Source organism: Desmodus rotundus, chromosome 4 (assembly GCF_022682495.2).
Source record: "Desmodus rotundus isolate HL8 chromosome 4, HLdesRot8A.1, whole genome shotgun sequence".
NCBI classification, from domain to species: Eukaryota; Metazoa; Chordata; class Mammalia; order Chiroptera; family Phyllostomidae; genus Desmodus; species Desmodus rotundus.
In genome coordinates, this window is record NC_071390.1 from 152,866,245 (window position 1) to 152,887,008 (window position 20,764).

General features: G+C 36.9%; 1 protein-coding gene across 1 annotated transcript in view; it reads right to left on the reverse strand.

Moving 5' to 3' along the window:
• The window catches only part of GABRB1 (gamma-aminobutyric acid type A receptor subunit beta1), a 318,721-nt gene that overhangs the window by 217,893 nt on the left and 80,064 nt on the right, over nucleotides 1-20,764 (reverse strand). The gene's annotated exons all lie outside the window — the stretch shown is intronic.

Genomic DNA, 20,764 nt, shown 5'->3' on the forward strand with positions numbered 1-20,764 from the left:
TGTCTTATAGTCCAAATGTAGCTTACCTGGCTCGCTGGGTGGGGGCGGGGGTGGGGATGGAGGGAGCTGGTGGAGCAGGGTCACAGGAGGTAGGAGCAGGACCACATTTTTCGCTTCAAAATTTTTTTTCCTATTTTCCTCCTCTAAAACCTAGGTGCGTCTTATGGATTGTATAGTCCAAAAAATACCGTACATGCCCATTTAGGTGTACCCTGCTCCAGACACAAAGGGCTAAAAATATTTTTGAGGCTGTGGTCCATGCCTCATCTTTGCATGCCCACAGTATCTAGAACATAGACACGAATAAGTATTAAGTAGATGTAAGTATGTTGATATGAACTGACTGAATCATTCTCATCATGGCCAGGTAAACAGCCAACGGAGGAACTTGGGGCTCTGATTGCTCGTAACATGACAGACTGGTCACATGCACATAGGTTGGTCTTCTCTGTATGCAGTACACATGAGCACTCCGTTTCTGGGTTAAGCATGATGTGCTGGTATCTGTGGTAGTTCCCCCAAATCCAGTGTGGGGCCAGACTCTTAGAAACTGTGGTCACCTAGTATCACAACTAGAGTATAGGATTTGGAGTCAACTAGAATTCAATCCCAGCTCTTCCTTCTACTAACTCTGTAACCAAATCACGTAACCTTTCTGAGGTCCAGTTTTCCCACCATTAGATTGGAGTTCATTGAGGTAATATAAAAAAGGTTTAGCACAGCACTTACTATATAACTACATATTCAACAAATAGTAGTTATTACCACTGCAAGTATTAATAAAGATACCCCAAGAGGTTGCTTTTTTTACATTGTTCTCACGATACCACTGGCATTCCTTTTATGATTGTTATATTGCACATGAAATAGTCCTCTGAGGGCATCCCATGTCCACAGTTACCATTTTTTATACATATTTGACTTACCACAATTCTATGATTCAGAGAAAGAACCTGTAAAGATGGGCGGTGGGCTATACATTGTCCTTGAATATTCACTCTGTACATTATGTTTTCTCTGAACTGAGTAGAGTCTTTGTCATGAAGTTGAACATAGAGACACACAGAAGGGGACTCAGTAACATGGAGGGAAAACAGAGAGACACACAGAGAAGAAGAGGTATAAAGGGGAAAAGACCAGAAAGGGTTGCTGGTGGAAGCAGGGGAATCAGATGTGTTTACAGATAAAGCAAAGACAATGATTTGTTCAGTTCTCTTTCTCAGTGAAGCCCAGCTCTGTGGATGCTAAGACTATTGTGGATACTGAGACTTCTCCACGTATTATCAACTCAACTAATAGGCACCTGACTATTCTCTTTACAACCTGAAAGTGCCTATCTTAGGATCTTAGTATTTTTGATTTAGGTCTACTGTTTGAAACTTACCCCATGGCGATGATCCCTAATTTATCTACCAACTGGTTTTTTGAGTAGTTACTATTTGCCAGGCATTCTGCTAAACACTGGATCCTCACTTCCTCCCCCTTCTATGCCGAACCTATGTCTTAGTATCAAACATAGCATTCCACAGTGCATTTATCTAGTTGTCTGTACCCGTTCCTAGACTCCGCCTTACAGGACGGCAGAAGGCAGTGTTTATGTTTTTTTCACCATGTCGTGCACAATGTCCCGAGTATAGCAGGCATTCATCAACTATCTTGGATGTTTGCATCAATGAATAACTTGATTAAATGGTGCGAAGCATGATTTCTTGGTGACACATATAATTTTTGAAGAGCAGTATATAGTATGGAAAACAACCTTATTTCTAGGTGTGAAACTATGAATGCCTCCCTTGCCAAAGCTTATGTTAATTGATTTGGCATATAAATAAGGATTTTTTGAAGTTCTACATGTCTCAAAGTCTAGATTATGTCCCTTCATGGAAGTCTTTAATTTCATTAATACTCATATTTAATTTTGCTCTACAAACAGTCTATCTTCTGAGATTTTTGGCGTTGTCAAAATAAAGAATTCAGGAACGTGCCCCTGGTATTTCATAGAAACTATTTTTTGTACAGTGTCATAGATGACACATGATTATTTAAAATCCATTTAATTCTTCCTACCAGCAATACCAGAGAACAATAACCGATCCCTTTTATTTGTAACTCCCTCTATATTTCTAAAAAATAAATGTCGAGTTCAAACTCTTAAGAACAGAAGCTTAGTTATAATTTCTAAAGTAAACCATATTTAGTTTTATTTAGCTATGAGTACATTATTTAATAAATTTGATTATGAGATTCCACAGTGATAGAATCCCTGAGAAGACTTTGACAAAAGAAATAGCCAATAAAATACTGTAAAAGTCACAACAGGCATTCGGAAGGAAGCCTTGCACTAGTTAAATACTTTCAGTCAGATGCTTAGGAAGTGAGGGGGAATAGGAACATTTCTTGAACATTTACAATAGACCAGCTATTTTGCTATTCACTTGCAATACATTATTGTACATAATACTCTTAGCTATACATAACAGCAGATATAGTTATACAAAGACAGATTGAGGGATTTTTAAAGTCTAGTGGTAGATGTCTAAGCTGGGTTTGCAATGCAGGTATGCCCCACTCCAAGCTGCCCATGCTCTATTTTACCATCCTCCCTCCTACAAGGTGCTGAATGGTGGCCCCCAAAGGATAGGCCCTTGTCTTAATTCCCAGGATCCGTAAATGTAAACTTACTTGGAAAAAAGTACATTGCAGATGTAATGAAGTTAAGGATCTTTAAATCATTCTGGATTTTTCAGGTGATCCCTAAGGCCAATGACAAGTGTCCTTATATGAGACTCGCATGGCAGATACAGTCGTTAGAGGAGAAAGTGATATGAACGTGAAAGCCAACTCGGGGTTACGGAGCCACAGGCCAAGGAACATGTGGAGCCCCCAGAAGCTGGGAGAAAGGCGGGTGGGTTCTCTCTCAGGGCCGTCAGAGGGAGCGCAGCCCTGCGGGCATCTCGATTCAAACTTCTGGCTTCCAGAAATCGGAGAGAAAATTTTTTTATTATTTTAAGCCACCTCGTTGGTGGTACTTTATTATGGATTGTATAGGAAAGTAATACATATTCTAGAGCTGTTTTATTTTATTTTATTTTCTACTTGTTTCGGATATTCACTAACATAGTCAATCATTCAGGCAAGCTTATCAGTAATATTTTAGTACTCAGAATTTTCAATTCTAAAATTTTAGGTCCTATGTGAAATGTAGAATTTATTATGTCTCTGCCTTCAGTGTGACCAGAGAGAAAAGATAGATATACATAAAAATTAATGAACACTATTCATTCATGTACTCAGAGAAATGTATTCAGTGAATATTATGCAGTAGAGATAGTTGTAGGTGCTGAGAAAGCAACAATTAACAAGATATAAAACGTTTGCATTCTCAATGAGGTTCCAGGGAGAAACAAGACAGGAACAAGCTTATTGGCCTAGGAAAAACCAAGACGTAGCAGGTATTAAGCCTTTCAATGGATGTGAGCTGATTTACTGTCATTATCATTATTCTTCACCCATCTGGCATCTAAGCAGTACATTTTGAATTTGTTGACCAAAATACAATGATATTTTTTGAAAATATGCACGTAATACAAACACCAAGATACACGGTCAGTCTGACCCCACAATGAAGTAGGTGACTGCTTTTAGGGTCTGATGTCAAAGCATCGTCATAATGTTCTCTCCATCCGTATGCTATGCGGTGTCCCCAGGATATGTAAAATTCTAGGGAAAACCACACTAAAAAAAATGAATGTATTGTGTCTTTTTGTCCTTATGGTTTACAGTTTACTTGGCAATCTTTACCTGGAGTGTTTGTGTGTATGTGTGCCTCTTGTCAAGATAGAGCAATCAGCAGAAACCCTTGACATTTTACAAGATCCCCTAAAAGGGATTAAAAACAATACAAGCAAAGAAAACCAGAGCTACCATGGGAGACGCATCTTATACAATTCGCAATGTGCCTGGAGTCAGCATTGCTGGAAGGGCATTGTTCACTGAATTGACAAGTTAAAATGAGAGTGGGGGGACGGATCCTTATTTTTGGTGACATCCTCCTAGTGTCCTGTTTTGACCCCCCAGCCACAAGGTGGAGGAAGCATTTTAGCTTGCCGCTCTTATTCCATAACATCATAGAGAAGTCACACCAGGATACTGCTGCTAAAGGTATTGGTATAAACTTTCTAAGTGCAGTTAACAGCACACCTTTAATTTATAATGAAAAACATATCTGTGACTCTGGCTCCCAGCAACAAGGTCAAAGAAATCACATTTTCCATGAGGACCAGGTGAGTATGAAGTGGAGATCATTTGAATAGAAGGAAATTGATCAAGAAGAAACAAATTTATCCTATAATATACATACAAATGCTAATAAAGGAGACTGAAAAGTCACTCAATCCAGTGGTAATTATTTACCTTTCCCATCCCAGGCACCATCTTGCTTGTCACTTTACTTGGGTATCATCCTTAAATTTGTCTCATCATCCTTCACCTCTACACTTTTATACAATCAAAGAGTGATGTCTTTCATTTATAGCTTCTGAATAAACATCACATGTATACTCTTCTCTCCTATTTATTGTCAAGATTTTTGTTCAGACCAGAATTTTCTTTCTTATGTGCTTGGCTTTATTTTGTATTCATCACACTCATTGATATTACCTGTTTTCTGAATGTCTTCCCTTTATACTGTAAGCTCCCCTAGAGGCAGAATTCTATTCTGCTCATCCACTCTTTCTAGTGTCTAACTGAGGCTTAGCTCATAGTTATTGTCCTCAAGGTATATTGTCTGAATTAATTGATAAATGAGTCAGAAAAGCAAAACAGTCATTGCAACGAGGGGGTGATTATGAAGTCTGCCTCTACAGAGGCAGATCCACCTTTTAAAGTTTAGTCACCTATTAACACATGGTCTTGGGATGATGTTCAGTGTGATAGTTGCTTGTGTTTACTTGAATTCTCTTTGAAGTTAATGGTGAGCATGCATCCCTTGAGAAGAAGCAAAATATCCAAGATTAAAGGCTCTTTAGACATGGCTTAAAAGCTATTAATGAAGATATCAAGTGTTTTTGAGAAATGATACTAACTTGAGAAAAATAAGAAAGATTGTTGAATTTCATAAGATAATAATACAGCCTATGAATGAATCAAGGAAAAATGCGTAAATAAAAATAAAGCAAGATATACATTTTATGGTACATAAAATACAATGTGCATAATGACCACTTGAATCTTTAACAGCCATTTTAATAAAATATGATTCAGTATTCCTAGCCACATTCGACTGGACTACGAGAAAATTATTTGACCAGCTACTTTCTCCTGAAAATCTGAATTTGAATTTAAAAACTGTAATTCCGTATTGAGAACTTATATATATTCTTCATCTAACTATCATGGAGACTAAGAAGCAGAATCTAATTGACAAAGAGAAGGAAGAGAGCTGGTAGACAGGAGCCGCTATGAGAAATGGAGAAGCAGTCCTAATAGATTTTCAATACCGGGTTGAATTCCTTTCCTGACGCTCACTACAGACCCAGCCCTGGTTCGATAGGACATCCCTACACAGGACTAGAACGCAGCTGAGCACACTCGCGCAGCCATAGCAGACTGTGTATGACTGTAGCTCTTTCAAACTGCTTGGCACCCAAGTTGTGTTAGATTTTAAACGTATTCCACCCGCCCTCCAGTCTTTTTCTCCTTAGAGCCATTGGTAGCAGCACCCATTTTTGTACATATCTTTCTTACAGGCATTCGGAGGGATCAAAGATGAAACATTTGATTCGCAATTATTGAAGGAATACTCAGGCCCTTGGCAAAAAGTCTGCGATTTGAGAGTTGTTAAATAATTTGAATATCAGATGTGCCTCTATATCCACATAGAATATCCTTATTTTGATAAGCTAGTTTAAATTGGTTCTGTATTTTTTAGAACCAAGGATCTCTTAATCATACAGAACAAATCAAAGTGCTAATTACACATGACCCAAAGTCAAGGAAAGGGAAGGTGTTCTTTCTTAATGGAAAATAATAATGGCAAACACAATTGTCAGTGCTAAATAACTCATATTTGTGTGATCTCGTTACCCATTTTATTTTGCACGCCAGGGCCTATGTACTATTTTTACCTCACATCTGACAATAGTGGTCATTGTTAAGACAATTCTGTCCTTTTCCCCAAGGTAAGCACGAAAAGTTGAAGAGCCCTTTTGGGAATTTCTGGATTTACCTAACATCTAATCTGATTGGAAGGCATCCTTACGCATTTCTTTAGCTTTACACATTTTACATTTGTATGAAGCAAAGTCACCAGACAGTTGCATAATTTGATCTGAAATTTTTGGCTCCAATTGAACTATGCTTTCTCAGTTACATTTCCCTGCTATGCCTTCAGACCTGATAAAAGAGATAAAGTAAGACAAAGTCAGGCAAACATTTATTTATTATAGAATTACAATATATACTACATTTTATAGTGCTCACAGAATTTGTGCTTCCCCTTAAGGCTTAATCAGACCTTTTTATGCATCCCAGGACCTTATAAGAGTGTGCTATTTCTTATTTGATTTGGCTGCCAGGAAAATAAAATAGTAGTCTTCTACAACTCTACAGTCCAATGCAGCCTGGGTGTCCATGTGCCACTCTTACCAGTGTTGTCCTACTTTTATTTTCCCATAGCCCAGATTGGTGATTTCTTTATGTTTCTTAGTTGTAGTAGTTCCCCCGTACCCATGGGGCATACATTTCAATACCCCTCAGTGGATGCCTCTGACTGCAGATTGTGCCACACCTGAGAGATACCATGTTTTCTCCTATACATACATACCTGTGATTAAGTTTACTTAATGTGTTAGGCACAGTAAGAGATTAACAAGTAATAATAAAATGGAATAATTATAACAATATTCTGTAACAAGAATTATGTGACTGTGTGTGTGTGTCTCCAGTAATCTTTATATTTTGCAAACATATTTTGAAGCTATTTTGAATGTGGGTAAACATCCTTTGCTTGCAGATATTGGCTTGGTGTCTCTTGTTTCATAGGATTTCTTGCTGACATCTTCCATAAGCTCATACTTTGGGGGGGCAACACATTGCTTGCTGTCAATAGAAACCCATTTTCTGTTCATGTCTTCCACCCATAAATTTAATGCTTTTCCATCTTAACTCAGCGTATCACACACTGTGGCCATAAATTTTGCAGTTTGAGGTGGAAGAGAAAAATGAAAACTAGTTTTTTTCTTTCCTGACAATTTCGCAGATAGGAGATCCTTATCAGAGATCTCAGCAACATCAGCATAAAATTATTTCTTTTCTTTCCTTGTTAAGTCAAAAAAGTTTGCTTTTCACTTAAAGGAAGCACTGTACAGTTTTTCTTTGGCATATCCAAATCACCAGCATCACTACTTTTAACTTTCAGGGCCATCATTAAGTAAAAGAAGGGCTATTGGAACACAAGCACTGCAGTACCACCGCAGTGGATCTGATAACCACGGGCTACTAAGTGGCAAATGGGTTGGTAGCGTACACAGTGTGGATCTGCTGGGCAAACAGATAATTCACAGCCTGGGCATTATAGAGTGAGATTTTATTACACTACCCAGAATGGCGTGCAATTCAAAACTTACTGTTTATTTCCGAAATTTTCCACTTACCATTTTTGGAACATGGTTGACGGTGGGTGACTAGAATCACAGAAAACAAAACGACAGGTAAGGGGGAGTGGCTACTGCGTATGTATTTTTGTTGATCTTTTCACATATTTTGTGCAATGCACTAGAGCCACCCTATTCAAAGTGCTGTACACAGCCCGAAAATTTCAGAATTACTTGGCAGCTTGTTGGAAATGCAGAATCTCAGCTTCTGCCTCATATCTACTGAGTGTGTGTATTTTAACATGACTCAGGCAATTCATACTCACGTTAAAGTCAGAGAACAATGCAGTGGAGCATTAATAACCTAATAGACATTCATCTATATTAGTGGTTGAAAATATGTGCTAACTTCAATTCTGGAATGTCCAATTACTGACTTAAGTTAACTGGTGAGTTGGTTAAAAAGAAAATTTCCTAGCTCTCACCCTCACAACCTCTGACCCCGCAGAGCCGGAGATGCTGGAGTCTGTATTTTGTCAAGTGCCCCAGGTGCTCAGGATGCAAATGACAGACGAACGCCCCAGGGATCTTCACTTCCTCAAGGATAGGATTTCAAAATATCGTACCTAGTATCAATGACTATAAAGCTTCCTTAGTTGTCCTAAGTATAAATACTACAAATGTGTAAGTTGTTGGTAAGTTAAAAGCACAAAGACAGAGATATGGGCCCTACCCGCAATAGAGCATGTTGCCTGGAGGCTTTTGTTACCTGTCTGCTTGGCTGAGGCCGGATGGCCATTGGAGATGCTGTCTGTATTTACTTTTGGAAACTGTTGTAGAAGCACCCTTCTCTCTAAGCCTGTCCTATCCCAGTGACATACTTTTAGGGCTGCATGAAGGATTCGGAGCCTATAGGGAGAATGACAGAAAAGTTCACAATCCTTATCAAAATTCAAAAAAGTTATCAATATTTGTAGAGAAACCAGGTGTACCAGGGAATGAAGGAATCGAAATAATTGGAATGCATAAAAGGTAAAGTGAAAGGAGGTTGGTCTTTGAAATATTTTAGTTACACTTATATCCTAAATGCTTGGGATGCATTGATTTAAGTCATTCATGGTGAATCAGTCAGGCCTCCTCTAATTTCAATGGCAGGAATCCTATTCAAACTCGTTTAAATTTAAATAAGGGAATTCATCTATTCTCCTAGCTGAGAGGGTCCAGAGGGTTACCTAAGTACACAGGAGAGGCACATTTTTTTCAGGGGAGAGAAAGACCTTGCAGAGGTGAAAGATGGTCTAGGTTTTTAAGGATGAGTAGGGATGATCCAGGGGAGAAACGGGAGAGAATGTTGCAGGCAAAGCATCCAGAATTTTTAGAAGGATCAGCATGTTTAATAACATAGAGGACTTGGGAATTTTGAGTAGTAAATATGCCTATTTTGTAATTTATATTTAAATCAGAAGGCATGAGAGAGCCAGCAAAAAATTTTGATCAGGGGAATGCATTGGTTAGCTGGACATTTTATGACGATGCTCTCATAGCACAGCAGTGCAGACAAGGGCTTGGGAGAGGCAGGCCAAAGACGTGAGGCAGAGAGACTCCTAGGTGACTGATTTGGGAAATGATGCAGGCTCGCACCAAGGAATAGGCTGTGGGGATGGAGAAAAGAGAAAGATTAAAGAGCTATGAAGAAGGGAGAATCATTAGGCATTTGGTGACATCAGATCCGAGAATAGTGCATTCACCTATTTCTCTTCCAACCTTTGAAATGTCTCCAGTGGCTTCCCTTCTTGTCTACACTTTGACTAAACTGTTTCAAAAGAGTGCCTGGCCGAGCCTTCCTCCCATTTCCGCTGGCCCTGGGAGGCATCTGGACAGCGGTAGGTTCACCTGCCTGAAAGGCGAGTTGGTGTTCACAGCACTGATCTCTCTGTTCCAGTGTCCACCTGCTGGTCAGCTGCCTCCTGCGTGCCTTGTGCTGCCATGCCTGGATTTGATCGTGATAAGTGGAACTGGACATTTCCCCCCTAAAACTGACATCTCAGCATTGTCATTTAAAAAGTCTAATAGTCATGCTACAGATTTTCCAGAATGATAGTGTTTTGTTCTTTTTTCTCCTTTTCCTTTACTCATTACCTCCATTATGTATTCCAGTCTTCACTGTCCGTCATCGCATTTCTGCCAAAGCTTTTTAGTTATGTCCCTTTCTGTTCTTTTCCACGTACGTGCAATACATTTAGAAAACAGAAATCTTTCCTTTTTATCATTATTTTAAGATTAAATTCAAAATTTCTAAGAATGTCCAATCACACTTATTAATAAGTGTGGCAGAGAAATTTTTTGTTATTGGTAACAGTTTTAAGTTTGTAGGGAATTTACCACTTTAAAAAGTCTATTACAATTATTTATATAAAATAATTTAAATTTTTATGTACTTTTAGCCATTTTCCCAAAGGTGTTTATCATTGTTCTACCACTTGTACTTGAGAACTTATATTTTATTTTCAATTATTTTATTTTTCTCATCTTCATATATTGGTGATATTGATCTGTTATCTTGTTTTACCTTCCTTTTTTCAAACCAAGCTAGTCATGGGTGGTTTTATTGTGTATATTTTATGCGATATAACCCCACTCCTTAATTATTAGTAAATAGAGGTGCAATTACCCAGAACTTGTACTGATAGGATAAACAGCACCAATCTTTACAAAATACAGACGAAAACTAGCATAACCTTTATTTTCAGCTTTGAAAAGATTCAGTGGTGTATGATTAGAAACAACTGATTATTAACCTTTTGTTGGGTATGTCCTAAAAATGCTAAATGTAAATGTAGAAGAGACACATTTTTAAAAATTACAAACAGCAATGCATATACAGAATCAACATTACTGGTTTAAAAATATCCCTCTAATTATTTTGAAGTGGTGAGATACTGACTGGGATTTCTTGATTACTGAAATAAAAGTAAAATATCATTATTCCTGAAATCTTTCTTTTACCTTCTTCTCATGTGAAATACCATATTTACCTGCTACAACTAGTGGATAAAACTTTGATGAAAACCAGGATGTTTACACAGTGTCAAACAATTCTTCAGCATTCCAGAGAGCAGGATTCCAATTTGTAATGGGGAAACCTAAGGGCATCCACTTTAACCCAATGAGTGAAGACAATGTCACCAGCAGTGGAACAAACCAATACTCTGTGCCTTTGGCAGGGTGCAGTAAGAACACAGCCTTATTTCTGCGACAGCCCTGCCAAAAATGCATAGCCTGAATCAAATCATGAGGAAACATCAGACAAACTCAGATTGAAAGATGGTCTGTTCTATGGCTTGTCTACCGCCTAAAAATGTCAAGATAATGAAAGACAGACTGATGAACTATTCCAGCTTAAAGAGACACGATTCAGGTCTGTGATCCTCCATCAGATGCTGGACTGGGAAAGATACAGCCAACTATAAAAATCACTACTGGAACAATTAAGGAAATATGAAAGTGAAGTTTGAATAGGTAACAGCAAGGTGTCAATGTTCAATTTCTTGACTTTGATAACTGTGCTGTAATTATGTAAGGGTATGTCCTTGTTCTTAGGAAATATTCACTGGTGTATTTAGGAGTAAAAGAGCATAATGTCTGTAATTTATTCTCCAACAGTTTAGAAAAATGAGTGTTTGTGTATGTGTGTGTGTGTGTCTGTAAGGAACGACTATTCATTAGCGGAAATGGGTAAAATGTAAAAAAATGGGGTAAATATTTGGTATAATTCTTGCAACTTTTCTGTAAATTTGAACTTATATTAAGATTAAAAGCTACACAATATATTTACTTTTTTGTCATAACTTTTTCTTTTTAAAGCATGATGACTCATTCTAATACTCTGGCACTTGACGGAAAGGTCTTTGCATATTTTTATTTTACTTTTTAATTTTTTGTCTTTGCATGCTCTTGGACATTTTTATTTCAAATTAATTAGAATTTATCAAAAGAATTTATGTACATTTTTAAATACTAAAATATTAGGGAAGGAGTTTCCGTATTCTGTTTCCTTTCAAACTTTTAACCATTTCTATTTTTAGTTTTGGTAGGTACTTCCATAATTCTAAATAATATACCTATTTTTTCTCTCAATCTATCAATTGAAACACTATCTAAGGCTTTCTGATCTTATAGGTTAAGATTTAGCTCACACATCTTCCTTTCTCTACAACGTAACTTTGGATTGTTTTCTTCTATTGGTAATCTTTGAAATTAAAATATGTTCTTATATTTCTATAACTTATTTCCTAAAGGCTTTCTCTTGGCTCTCCACTTTGTAAAATAAGGGTTTTTACATACTGTGTTTTCCTTCATGTCGCTTAGAACCTACCTCCCAATTTTTTGTCAGCTGTAGCTTTGCTCTCCCTCATCAGGGCTGATTTGCTAACATTTACATTTCAGTCAATAAACATAATTAAGTCTTTTTGTGCTTTGTCCACAGATTTCGTCTGAAAGTTAAAAAACAAAACAATAACATCTCTTTCTCACGATTGTGAAAATAGATCTCAATGCGGAGTCAAGAAGTGCGGTGTGATGGGGCTTCCTTCCTGCCTGATCCCGAGTCAGTCTCCAGAGCGCCAGGGAATGCCTCAGGGCCCCCTGCTCAGCCCTGCACCAGCAGTGGTCCCATTTAGTTTGCTGCGTGTTAGGTGTACCTTTGTGAACACTTCTATTCCCAGACTGCATGTGCATGCACAGGCGTGTGTGTGTTTGGAAGATGTGGGATGAAACCATATCCCTAATGTGTTTTAGCTTTTGACTCCTTAACTGCATGAAATCCGTTAGTTTTTCCAAAAAAACACTGGTTTTAATTTACATTTTTTCAAGTTTATAGATTTCTTTTTTAAAATTTATATTCTGTGCTTTTAACTTGATCTTAAATTCTTTTGAAATTTCAATGACTTTACTTTCTCTAATACCATTCCCTTTTAACCCCAAAGAACTCTGTTTTTTTTTTCTTTAACTTTTAGTTACAGTATACGTTCAATATCATTTTGTATTAGTTTCAGGTGTACAGCCTCGCAGGTAGGCAATCACACACTTTACACAGTGCTCTTCTGATATTTCCAGTATCCCTCCGGCACCACACTTAGTTACTACAATATTGTTGATTATATTCCCTACGCAGTACTTTGCATCTCCACGAGTATTTTTTAAGTACCAGTGTGCACTTCTCAATTCCTTCAACTTTTTCGCAAAGTCCCCCAACCACTCCTCCTGGCAACCGTCAGTCTGTGTTCTGTATCTAAGAGTTTGTTCTTGTTTTGTTCATTTATACTGTTCTTTAGATTGCACATATAAGTAAAATCATATGGTATTTGTCTTTCTCTAACTTACTTATTTTGCTCAGCATAATAGCCCCTAGGTCCATCCACACTGTTACAAATGATAAGATTTCATTCTTTTTTATGGCTCAGCAATAGCCCATTGTATATACGTACCACAGCTATTCTATTCACTCATCTATTGTTGGGTGCTTGGGTTGCTTCCATATCTTAGCTATTGTAAATAACGCCGCCATGAACATAGGGTTGCATTTATTCTTTTGTGTTTGTGTTCTGGATATGTTCAGATACGTATTCCGAGTGGCATCGAGTCTTATGGTTGCTTGATCCCATGTGGGTTAGTTCTTCTTTACATTAGTACAAAGATGCCTTCATAGGATTTTTCTTTACCGCTTTTACTAATCCATGGATCCCAAATAATTTTTTCTTTTTAAAAATATATTTTCTTGATTTTCTGATAAACATTCTCAAGCGATCTTCTAAGTAAAGGTTTATTATGAACTTTGAGCCATTGAAAATCTTGACATGTCTTTATGTGACTCTTTATTTACTGATAAACTTGCTGGATTTTAGATTTAAAACTAGTTTTTGTCAAGACTTTGAACTCAATTGTCTATGTATGCTAGAATGTTGCTGGAGAGAACTTTATGCCAATATGATTCTCATTTGTTTGTGGTAACCAATTTTTTAAATTGCTGTTGTTTATTTTTCCACTTCACTTGAGGCTTTTACAATATTTTCTTTATCTTTAGTGTGCTACAGTTTCACAATGATATTCCCATGTGTGTTACTTTTATCATTTATTTTTTTAATATATAACCTTTATTATATTTTTTCCCATTACCAGTTAGTCCCCTTATACCTTCCTCCCCCTAGCAATCACCACACTATTGTCCCTACCCATTCTTTTTTTATGTTTACTAGGCCCTTTGAATTTAAGGATCCATGCTTTTCTTCATTTCTGGAAAATGTTATTCAGCTGTTTTATTGAGGATCCTCTTTCTTTTGTTGTCTCCTGGAACTCCAAATAGCTGTGCCGTGCACCTCCTGGGCTTTGTTTCAGTGTGTTCTGCTTGGTCTTTGTCCTCTCGCCTGCCTTCTTTACTACCAGCAAGTCTGGTTGATCACTGTGTTTATGGATGAAGGAAATATGCTGACTGGCAGGTTGTGGACTTTGGTAAATAGATGGGAATCCAGTCATTACATTGGGAAACCCTGTTTTGCCCAAAGCACTGACATCTATACTAGTTGCAGCAGGTGCTTTGGGTCTTTTATTCATTCTTTAGAAAACCTCCTTTACTCACAAGTCAAATTGAGAATGGATACCTAGGTACCAGTTATTCTAGGTACTGTTGTAGGAAAGTGTGCAGATGGGGTGGAGATCATAGACAGAAGTTCATATTCATGTTTTGGTCATTCAATTAATCATCCATAAATTATTATTAATGGTTTACAAATTAGTCAACTAAACAGACAAATTCCAAGTTCGTATAAGGGTTATTTTCTTTTGCAAGAGAGGCATTGAACAAGTTATAACATAAAGATATAATATACTAGGTCTTATGAAGAAAATTAAAGCAGAGTGAAATACCATACTTTTGGATTATGAGGTGCACTCCCCTCCCCCCAGATTTGGGAGGAAAATCTTACAGTCCGAATGTAGCTTACATTTACATTGGTGAAATATTATGTTATTAAATATTTTACCACATTTGCTTCAATTTTTTTTTCCTGTTTTACTCCTCTAAAACCTAAATGTGTCTTATGGTCTAAAAAATATGGTAGATACAGAGTGATGATTTTGAAGAAATGGGGAGAGATAGTTCTTGTTTGAATAAAGTGGTTTAGGAACATCTGTTTGATGGAATGGTATCTGATCTGGGACTTGGAAGAAATAACACAGAAAGATATTGAGACACTAAAAGAAACATGTTCTGAGCAGAAGAATCAGGTTTGTGGGGCAAGATGAGATTTTTCCTAAAGACAATATAGATACTTCCAATTCTTGACCTGGAGCCTGTCTGGGGTTCTGCAAGTGCGCCGACTACCTACTCAACAGTAGGGTCTTCAGGACGTATTCTAGGGGTGGCTGTGTCCATCTGCCTTCGCCGGGCTACCCTTATCTATGTACTTCCCTGTATTCCAGAAATTTGTTGATATTTTTGGCTCCTTAATGGCTCTATTTTTCATTGCTATGAAATTTTACTTATAGAATCTTCTTTTTAATGGACTCTTCAAGAGTAGAGAACATATATGACTGGGCTTGGGTCATCATTTTAAACTACATTAAAAATGCTCTCTTTGCAAAATGGTCTCTCAGCCTTTTTAAAAGCATTTTGATATAAACCAAAAAGAGGTAATGTTTTTGTAGAGATTCTAAATATTCCAAGGGCACAGGGGAACTTTATTGGTGATGCTAAGATGGGGAGCTGTACCATTAAGCTCTCTCACATCAAGAGGGGGATAGCCAGAGATAAAGTTAGCAAATAACACATAAACAGTTATTCATATCACTAAAAGGAAAACAAAACAAAAGGTAAAATAAAAGAAAGAAATTCAATCTGAATGGCACTTTCCCAATGAAATCAGCCTAATGTGGTGTTTTGTTAATTGATTTTCACTCTTCTTCAATATTACTATAGTTAAATATCCAATAAATATATGATTTAATAAATCAAAGCAAATAAAGTAAACTTACATTCTAAATATATGAAAACTCACTAAACTTTTTCTCTTGCACAAGTCGAGAAGCTATTTTCAAGCTAAATTGTAATTTTTTTTTAAAAGAAAACATTACATGTAAATATGGTATTCTGATTCTACGAGCTATAAGAAAGTTGTTTTGCTCTGCCAGGGAAATCCGTAATGGTTCCCAGGTAGTGTACTTATCAGCTAGAAGACACCCAGGGTCCTGAAATCCTTTCTGAGAGCCAACCTTACCTAAGGCTTCAGTAGTTGGCACAAGTTCACAGAGAATTGGTAACATAATACAAATCTGTAAACGGGACCATCAAACTCCAGGTTTTGGTCCTTTCAGTGTGTTACATCCTGTATCCAAAGTGTAGCAAGCTTTCCCACCGCCTCCCTAGCATTGTAGGGACAGGCAATAATGAAATTGAAGGCAATGGCTGCATGTGTCTTTGAAATACCTGGGTTCTTTTTAGGGTGAGTTTACATGTGGGTATTTGGTTTATGTTGTTTGGTGATGATGGAGAGAACATCTATGTATTTCAGACTTGTGTCTGCATTGCTAGTGATGGTCATCATGCCGCTTTTATGATGATTGCTTTAGAGAGCAGAATCTGTTATGGGCCTGCAGCTAATTGACGAGGATATTTAATTTCTGCATCTTTGGGTGGGGAAGGGGAGAGAGAGATATGTGGATAGGTGAGACAAATGACGGATTTGGAAATAAAGGATGTCAAAAACTTACTGCCTATGAAGTGATTTTGACACTGTGCACCTGCAAGTTGCCTTTTGGCAAAGATATCCTCAAGGCAAGTCCAAACACCACTAATAGCTCTTCTTAGGACTCTGAATAATGTAATGGGATGTATTAAGCTTATCTGGAGATAGTCTACCTTTCATCAGCACACACTAGCGCTGTTGCTATGCTGCGGTTATTCTGCAGTAGCTGATCATTGTGCTGTGAGTGGAAATTTAGTGATAGAGCCTCAAGAGTCATCCTCTATTGAAGTGAGACAGATTTTATTCATATGAGTTTCCTCTGAAAAAATATGACAAACCAGTCTTTCTTTTCTTTTTTTTTTTTTGGCTATAAAAAGCCATCATGTCAATAGTGAATAAATATTTATGAGAGATGAGAGAAATAGACTATAATATTTTAGTTACCCATTAAAAGCATATTCTTTTCCTGGGAAATTCATGACCAGCATTAGGAAATAATGAATTCAATGGCTGATCTAAGAAGGGTTGTTCCAATCTCTTTTCCCAAATGCCAGGGAAAAGTCACAGCAGCTTTTGTTGTTGTGGTGCATTAGTACAACAGTGGTTAAATATGCATACTTATATTGCTGACAATACTTTATTTTTCATCAGTCCTTTTAGCTTTCACCACAAGAAATAGGCGACCAGTAGGTCACCAACATACACTTTTATACTATAAGCAATTTACCCGAGCCAGTCAATATAATTAATCAAGCCCATACTGGTATGATACAGACTGAGAACAATAGAAGAGAAGGCCAGTGCCTGGCAAGACCAAGAGAGAAAGAAGTCAGGAGTCCCACATGGTGATACTAAGAACTAATTAATGGCACTGCTCCTCTACCCCAGGAAGTAAAGGTCTTTGGCTCCCTGCAAGTGATATCTAAATATTCCAGAAGGGCAAAAACTCTGAAGCATGATAACTCCCTGAAATTCAATAAGATAAGAAACCTGTACATAAAATCAGCTACTAAATATGCTTTCTATACTCTAGGTTAAATATGCCTCTTCTAGAATTTCGTACAAATGGAATTATACAATGTGCAGTCTTTTGTGTCTGGTTTCTTCTGCTCAGCATACTGTTTTTGAAGTGAGGTAACAGCTCTTCTTTTATTAATAGTATTAATAATGTGTCTTAGCTTTTTATTTGATTAATCTGGGTAGAAGTTTTCCATTACATTGGTTTTTCTTTTTACTCTTTATTTTCTGTCTTATACTTAACTTGATTTAATTTTCTTTTCCTAGCATCTTATGATGGAAGGCTTGATCATAAATGCAAGATCTTTATTCTTTTTTAATGAAAGCATTTAAAGCTTTAAATTTCCTCTCAATATTACTTTTGCTAAATTTCATAATTTTGATTTGTGGGGTCTTCATTTTCATGTAATTCAAAATTTAACTTCTTTGGCTTTCTTATTAGTATTTAAAGTGTGCATCTTTATGTTACATAACTTATCTGCATGTTATTCTGCTTTTTCGTGGTAGTTTTCACATCTGGTTTATGTTTAATATAATTAATAATATGGTTAGGTTTAAATTTACCTTATGCTATTCGTTTCCTATTTATCCTCTGTTTTTTCCTTTTTCTGCCTTCTTTTAGATGAGATAAATTTTTAGCAGTCTATTTTATGCCCACTATTGAATTACTAACTACTCATCTCCATTTAATTTTTCAGTGGTTGCTTTAGAGTTTAAAATATGCATCTTTAATTGATCACAGTGAGAAGCGATATTTTAAATTTTATTTTACAGATGAAATAACTAGTGTCAAGATTATACAGTTTGTAAGAGGCAAAGAAAGATATTAAAAGGAAAACATGGAGTTTAGTCTAGATGAGGTAGTTTACTTGAAGAGTAGCAAATGAGCCAAGGGATAATGAGAAAATGTGCAAGAAAGAGAGGAGAAAGAGACCGGATGCCAAATTTCTTGAAGGGCTGATGAATTAATTCATGACAAAAACAAGATAGAGTTTCATAAACTGTGGTAGTAATGAAGAAAGAAAAAAAAAATTTCTAAACATTTTCCTATTTATTTCCATGGGTGTTGGCCACAGAAACTAGTTGAGTCTAATTTAATTTGTATATCCAAATGTTCTAAAATTACATGATTTCAGTGATGTATATTTGTGTGTGTGTATATATATATATATATATATATATGATTTATAAATCCACATATTTTTGTGTGTGTGATGATCTTTTTCACAATCCTGGTCTTTTATTTATTGAGCATCCTGATATCATACTTATATGCTTGACCTAAATAAAGCCTTTCAGTCCACTGCTGTTATAATTAATATAATAAATATTTAATCCATACAAGATGCTATGACTAGGAAATGAGATTTAATATAAGGAGCTATTCCTATGACTTTTTAATTCAAACTATATCTGATTTTGGCCTATTTTTATAATTCTTAAAAATAACGTGGAAAGGGACAGCTGTATAATGAATGTGGAAGCAGAGGCTAACCACCTACATAGAAAACATTTTTAGCACCTCATCTAGCTTATACAGAAATGAATGCTTACTGTAGAAAAAAAACACATGGAAAGAAATATATATATATTTTGTTCAGGTCCCGTATTCCCTTCTTTCTACTGGTTCAGCTTCATTACTGATCTTCTTCAATGTTTGCCAGTATGTTCTCTCTCCTCTAACTCAACCTGTGCACAGCTGTCAGCTTAACCTTGTGAGATTTTTATCTATTTGTTCATAATTTTCCAGTAGCGTATCCACTAAACAATAACAATTTCTCTAGCATAGCATTAAAAGGCTTCATACTCTGATTCTTAATTTCCTCTCCAGAATGCTCTTTCAATATGCTCACGTCAACATCACAGCCCATGTAAATGTGATGATTTTTGCCATTTTCAAATGTATATTTTATTTTCCCTGCAAGTCCGGATTTAACACGTCATTCTTCCTGTCTGTAAAGCCCTTGTTACGCCAATACCCACTTTTAAAACCCTACCCATTCTTCAAGACCACGAGGGCGCTGCAATAAGTTCTTTTACGAATGGTCCATTGGCCTTTTGACCCCCTCTACCAATTAGCTTAAAGAATTGATTGAACTCTCCGAACCCCTCATGACCTCAGTTGGTAGAGTTAGATTACACGGCTTTTGATTCTTCTAGTGGCTTATACATACATGTTCCTATTTTGCTTTTTTAGGTTTTAAATTCGTTGACAAAAGGAACTGAGTTTATTTCATCTTCATCTCCAGATAGTAATTTTTAAATGGTTGTCAAGAAATTTTATTTTTAAAAAGTGAATAAAAGATACTTGATTTATTGAAGAATAATCCTAACAGGGGGGTGTGATGTCTAAAAGTTAGAGAATTTGAAGACATCAGGGAAGTTCTGGGTTGTACATCTATCAGCTTCAAGACTACTGTAGAATTATGGCCTTCTAATTTTGGACGTTACTGTAGACAGTATGACAGCTATTACATTATTTCTCAGTTTCAGCCTCCACTTTGTATACTGGGACTGTAACTCCACTACACACCTTTCACTGTCGTCGGTTCATTTCTTAGGCTCTGCCGGTAGAGGGAGCGAGAGGGAGGCTGCAAGGCTGGAGAAGAAAGGAGGGCGCTCTTTTCTATGGGTGTCTTGTGAGCCTCTGTCCACTATGACTCCCAGGAGCTTTACCTCAGCAAGGGCTCTTCACCCCAGCAGTGACAATTTTGTCCTGTGACAGCAGCTGTTGCGATTTTTTTCAACACTTGCAGAACCAGCTCCATCTCGGTTCCCTGAATGACAGGAGCTCAACAGTGCCCACCCCTCAGAGGCCTGAGTTTCAGTTCCATGTGTCTGAATTTTAATAATTTTAACCCCTTTCCGTATTTCTCCAGCCATAGGGGTAGTAGCTGCCTTCTGAAATTGCTACTTCCATGATATCTTAGAATTACCTTTTGACTCTTGGCAGTTGCCTAGTGCAAAAAATGCAACAGGAAGACTTTTCCTGCAGAAAAATGAAGAACCCATCTGAAAGTAATTTCACCTGGAATGAATTCAGCAAGTTGAGATTCAACACTGTCAACTAAAATTTTAAACCTCTCTGCAGAAAAGCATTTCCTTGACCACTGAGGATTCCAAGTTTCCAAGCATAAGTCCAGTTAAGTGATTTTGGAAGTACAGCCCTGGGCAATATTATGGTGGCAGGATGATCACATAGTAAATGCTGGCAGGGCTTCCTCAGGAGCTCTGCTCTAGGCTGCGTGTGGAGTCTGGGAACCCAAACAGCAGTCTGGAGAAGAGTTAAAGGTACAGTCATTAGGGGAATAGATTACAAAACCAAGGAATAGAAGTACCTATTTATTTATTTTATTTATAAGATATTACGTAATAAATTCACATTAATTATTAAGAATTAACTCTGAGATAATAAAT